At 33.2% G+C, this 6000-nt stretch overlaps 1 long non-coding RNA gene across 4 annotated transcripts in view; it reads left to right on the top strand.

Annotated features, from left to right (window-relative positions):
* Positions 1-2845: 2845 nt before the first annotated feature.
* LOC110824319 (uncharacterized) overlaps positions 2846-6000 on the top strand; it is a 51102-nt gene continuing 47947 nt past the window's right edge. For 3 of the 4 annotated variants that reach the window (XR_015812888.1, XR_015812887.1, XR_015812886.1), the window contains exons 1-2: positions 2846-3111; positions 4545-4674. This is a non-coding gene — a long non-coding RNA (uncharacterized LOC110824319). The remainder of the gene's footprint in view (positions 3112-4544; positions 4675-6000) is intronic. The other variant, XR_002541529.2, reaches the window with a different exon arrangement.

Genomic DNA, 6000 nt, shown 5'->3' with positions numbered 1-6000 from the left:
ATGACTTGTATGATTGACTTTTTTGTTTATCTAGTGTTCCATTGGTTTAGTTGTATATGATGTAATATGCCTGCATGAAAGTTGACTAACGGTGTTTTTAGCATGGTTGTATAATTATTTCATATAATTTCCTAACATAGAAAATGATTTTCTAAATGATTAAATGACTCTTTTCCGCGACAATTCTCCAAGGTAGGAGGTATAAAAAGCATTGTTCACATTGTTTACTCTTTAAACCTTAGTCGTATGATTTTAAATATTATTTTTCTTACTGAGTTTACATGTAACTCACCCCAAATTCATGCAACCCCCAAGAGTTGAAAAAGTTGAGAGTTGCTCCATGAGTCACCCCTTGGAGTTTGACTATACCTATTTACATATCCTTGGTGATCTCTCTAAGACATAATTCAAGTGCAATAGCTATTCCGCACTCTGATGTAAATTTCCATAAGGACTCTACTATTTATTTTATACTTAAGATTGCCACCTTATGGCCTTACTATAAGTTTTAAACCTTAGATTGTTTGTAAGGGATTTTCTATTTTCGCTTCAATGTCAAATTTTTGTTTTAGCACTCTTAACTACTTAAGTAGTTGGCTCCTTTTTACCTATAGGTATCTAGGATGTCACACAGGTAATAACACATAGATTAGATCTTCACAATCATAATAAGAATGCTTTCGTGTGTAATCTCCTCTTGTAACTCCTCCTTTAGTTAAGATATCTACCAATTAATTTTTTCTAGGGAAGTAATAACAAAGTAGACTTGGTGCACAGAATCCAACAAATTGTTAATTTTTTTACTTAATAATTGAATGTTATTTATTATTAGTATTTTAAAAAAATAATCAAGATAAAGCAACTAATTTAGTCAATTTCCATAATTGAGGAAAGATTACCGCCCAAATCCAACATAAGCTAATAGATAAAACCTGTAATTTTTTTTTAACTTCAACTAATTTTGAAATCTATGCATTCGATGAATGTTTAAAATATTTAAAACCTTTCATTTCAAATTCTTATATAAACCCTTAGGAGTTGCATATTTAGGAGAACAAAACAATAAAAATTCATGTTAGTATTAACACACTAGTAAGAAGAGAAAACATTTTAAAATAATATTCACTTTAGATGCAATATTTGTGTTATAGTCTAATTTTATTGAGCTCTTTTTTCAATTTTTATTAGAAAATTAAAATAAATAGGGAAATATGAAAAATTGATCTCAGTTAAAGTTTCAAAATATTTAGATAGGCCAAATTAAATCATGGGACTAAACTTCTCAAAAAAAAGAAAATTAAGAAAGTCCAACTTCATCTTATTATCTAAGTGTAATATAGTTTGAGCCTATAATTCTCTTTAATGTTTGTTTTATCAGTTGTCTAACCCATTTAAACTTAAGTTACATCATGTTCTTGCTTGTAACAAACAAAAGAAGTTGAATTTTTATCAATTACACATGTAAGGAGCTTGATGATGGTGTCAAATAAGACAAGATATACAATGATATGGTGATATGATGCTCATTATGTAATGAATTACTATAATAAAATACAACATTGATGGCACCGTTTTGATCTTGTAAGTGAGGCTCTCACAATGAACATCATGTAGAGAAAGGAAATTTGAATGAGCAACTAGAATGGAGGAAACTAGACTATAAATGGTGGAAGCTAAGGTTATATATGGAGGAAAAGACAAGAAAAAGTAGAGACCAAAATCATTATAAAGAGTAATGGCGAGAAAAATGAGGAGGAAACTTAGCTAGAATAATGAGTGTAGCAAATGACATGAAATTAACCAATACTGATTAGCATATATTCCACTAGTTTTAATATAAATAGGATTACATATGGAATTATGTATCTAGTTAAATGCCAGTTATTACTACCAATTACTAGTTTTACTAACAAATATTTACATTGTTGATATTAACTAAATATTTTGAATGTTAAATTTTAATTTTGAACTTAATTTTTTTTACTTCAAAATTAAAATCTCAACTTAATTCTTTATATATTTTTTGTAACACCTCACAAATAAGGTGCATGACCTTTAAGGCATTTTTGGGAGAATTTAACAGAGAATGAAATATCGGAAGAATATTAAATTTTTTATGAGATTTAGTTTAAATTTAAAATCCCTACGAGAATGTTAAATAAGTACTTGGGAACAAATAGTTAACTCACAGTTTGAGAATCAATGAGCATGTACAATGTTCTTGTAGAAATTTAATAAAAATAATTTCAAATTTTTTCGAAATAGATTGCAATGTACAAGAACAACGAAAATCAAATTTTCAAGAAATATTAATATGATCTACCCATGAAGAAATTTAAATTTCTTTGAGAAATAATTTAAAATTTTAAAATATTAAGAAAAATAAAAGAAATTTGACATAAGGGTCAGATTGAAAAAGATTAAAGAAATTGGAAAAATCTATAATTTTAAAAAGACCAAAATGAAAAAGATTTTTGAAATTAGGAGAAATCTGTAGATTTTAAGAGTTTTGGAATCTCAGCAGCTGAGATGTCCAAGGGAACCAATCAGAAATGACCACGTAATGGGCCACATAGGTGTGCATAAGGAAATTTGAATTAATGGTCCAGATCAAGCCATGCAGACGTTGAGTGGCAAATCGGAGTCACAGGGATGAAATTAACATGGACAATCTAGATTTTGCCACACAAGAGATGCATTAAGGATCATATGGTGGAGATTCACTCTCATCGTAGGACCCTTTAAAAGGTCAAAATTACCTTTAAAGAACCCTAAATTGGATGGTTATGGTTTAATCCTTAGATCCGACAGTGCAGATTCACCCTTACCTCGTATAAAAGCCAACTTTTTGCTAAAAATAAACCAAAGACAGAGGAGTGTCAATGAACAACAAAGAGGGAAAGGGAGTTTGAGAGAGGAAGTTGAGCATGGGGAAGAGATCGAGTACAGGAGTGAGAGAGAGAAAGGGAGATCGGAGTGACTAAGAGAAAACAAAGGCCGAGGAATAGAGGGGAAACTAGGAAGTAGAGAGGGAAAGGGAGAGGGAGTTGAGCTGAGAGCCTCTTTCGATTCTCTAGACGCCTACTGCCAGTGAGAGTCATTCTTTTTTTGGTAAACACTTAAACCTCCCTGGGGTGATTTCGATTTAAGTTTTACTATCTCTAATTGTGTATATGTGTGTTTTAGGGAAGAGAAAAGCCCCAGCCTTGCCATAATATCTACTGAGATGTTAGTCCACCACATATTTCCTACGACTAGGGGTAGGAACAATGTAGTATCTACAACAGATTTGTTGTTTTTTTTTATTTTGTATCTTTGAGTCCACTGAGACGTTAGGGTCTTTGAAAAATCATCAAAAATGGTCAATTAATTTTCAGTTTTGAACATTTTAACTTAAAATTTTTGTTAGTTTAGTGTTTTATGGTTGATATTAATTTTGTTGAACACTTAAGTTTAATTTATTCACTATTTTTCACTAATTTCTAGGATTTATGGATTTTACTTGCACTGTTTAGGTTATATCACTTGCATTCACTAGTATTTCGGCATGATGAGGGGACAAAAATGAGTTTTTTCCATGGTCAAAATTAATTTATGACGCAAAATCCAAGATCAATAGTGCAATCAAAAACTCCACATATGGCATTTGTAACACCCCGACTTTTTGGCAGTTAACAAATTTCAAAACTCCAATACTTCATACCTTCAGCCATATGAGATTTTCATTGGAAATTTGAGTTTCACTTATTTTAAGTATTTTATCCAAAATTTTACTCGAACTAACAAAAAAGTTGTTAGTTCAGAGAAAAAATTATGAGAAAATCAATGACACGAAAAACTAGACCCGCAACCTATAACTTGTGGGCAACCTGTGTGGGCTTGTCGGCGTGCACTATGCATGCCCTTCGAACGACTGTGTGTGCGTACCATTTACACAATGTGCAACAGAACAAGGCTAGTCCATGGTAGGTAGCCAGTGCGCACACAATGCGCGGTGTGGCTGCCTGCACGTAGCAAGGCGCACAGCAGCACCGTGTACTAATGCCCAATTCCACTCCTTCACTCCACATCTCTGATTTCTTTCAAGTGGTGCAAATCCGACCATTCTTGCCCCTATATAAACCCCTCCCCTCTTCATTCTTCTAATCATTTTCCTTTTTTAAAATATAAAGTTTAGAGAGAAAAAGAGTAGAGATTTTAGAGAGAGAAAAGAGCAAGAAAGAAAGGAAAAGATAAGAGTTTCACAAGCTCGTTCGAAAAAATTTCTAGAAGCTCTTCTTCCACTTTCAAAAAGGATAAGTCAACTCGAATATAGTAAGGGATTCTTTAGTATTTTTATTTATCCTTCTAAGTGCTCTTTGTAGTTAAATAAATTGATAAAATAAAGAATAATTGTGATGAGTTTTTTTCATGTTTGCTTGGTGACATATCTTGATTCGTGGTGGTTTGATAATTTATTTAGGTGTTTTTATTGCTTTATTTTTTAAATAAATGATAAATTGAGATTTTATACATATCGATCCTTTGTCTTACTCTTGGTAAAGGTAAAGAGGGCTATTCTAAGGAGCTCCAGTTTCAAGGAATATCTCAATGGTCAAGTTCAGAGACAATGGAGCTTTGGCCAACTGTGTTGGAGCCCCACCAGGTTCCAAACATGAGGCATGATACAAGAGAGTATGTTGTATGATTGAGATCCATGAATCCTTGTTAAGGTTGATGATTTGCATGGTTGAACTTATGGATTTGATGTTTAATGTCTCTATAGTTATTGATTTTTGTTTAATCATGAAGGCAATGAGCATAATGCATGACACATGCTGATTAGAACTGTATGTAGGTTTGGTCCTTTGCCTTATTTTAGTAATGGTGAAGAGGGTTATTCTAGTGGAATTTAGTTTAAGAGAATGACCCAAAGGTCAAGTCTGCAAAAATGAGACTTCGGGTTGGTTATGAGCCCTTGGGCCAAATATAGGCCTTCTGGCTGGATAAGTTATGGAATTCTCATTAGATTCAGAAACAGTTGCATTGGACATGCAACATGCATATAGAAGGAACACGAAACTGTTATGAGCATGAAATAAATAAGTAAAAAGAAGGGAAAAATTCATTTAACCATTATCTCTAAAGGGTTTCTATTTCTTCCTCCTCTAAATTAGTGTTGGTGAACCACCCTGTGATGATCAGCATTCCCTCTTACGAGAGAGGATGCACGTTAGGTATAGCCATAGTGGTAAATTTACGACCATGGGCATAGCTTAGATGGGGAAATGATAACAACCCGAGAATGGGTCAGTGATTCATAGCGATAATCAGGGATCCCTTCTACCCCAGTGGATATATATTATAACAGCTTCGTGTGAAGGTCAGTGAAAGACAAAATAAAACTTAAATGTAGTTTAAAATACTACCCTTGATTTATATGGTGGTTCTTCTATTGTTACCTATTAGGTATTTGGGATGCCATAAATGGTAGCATAGCCCGATTCTAGGAAAACTTCCTTACGATTAGGATTCCAAGTCTGAAGTAGGAAATCCTAGATGCTCATCACTATCATTGTTAAAGTGTCATTGAGTAGCTAGCCAAGTTAGGAAACATATCTCATATGAGAGGAAGAACTAAGAAACTTGTTTTATATTATATATATATATATCGTAAAAGACTTATTTTACAAATATTTGTTTTCTGTTAACCCTTGTGGTAGATAAGAAGATGGATCCAGAACCATAATCTCATATAATCTCTATCATTGATGACTTTTCAGATGCCTTCCCCAAAGAATTGCTAAGACTACCCCGCAGACACAAAGTTGAGTGATCCATCAATCTAGTTCTTGGACCTCAATCCATTGACATACCCTCAAACTACATGAATAGGATCGAACTCCGGGAGCTATATTGTGAACTTGTGGCACTGCAAAGAAAGAAGTTTATCTGGCTTAGCTCCTCTCTGTTGGGTGCCCCTGTCTTGTTCACAGAAAGGAAGAATGGGACTTCTCGTCT

This window comes from Carica papaya, chromosome 6, assembly GCF_054855325.1.
Source record: "Carica papaya isolate Zhongbai chromosome 6, ASM5485532v1, whole genome shotgun sequence".
NCBI classification, from domain to species: domain Eukaryota; kingdom Viridiplantae; phylum Streptophyta; class Magnoliopsida; order Brassicales; family Caricaceae; genus Carica; species Carica papaya.
This window is presented reverse-complemented; position numbering and strand designations above follow the sequence as displayed.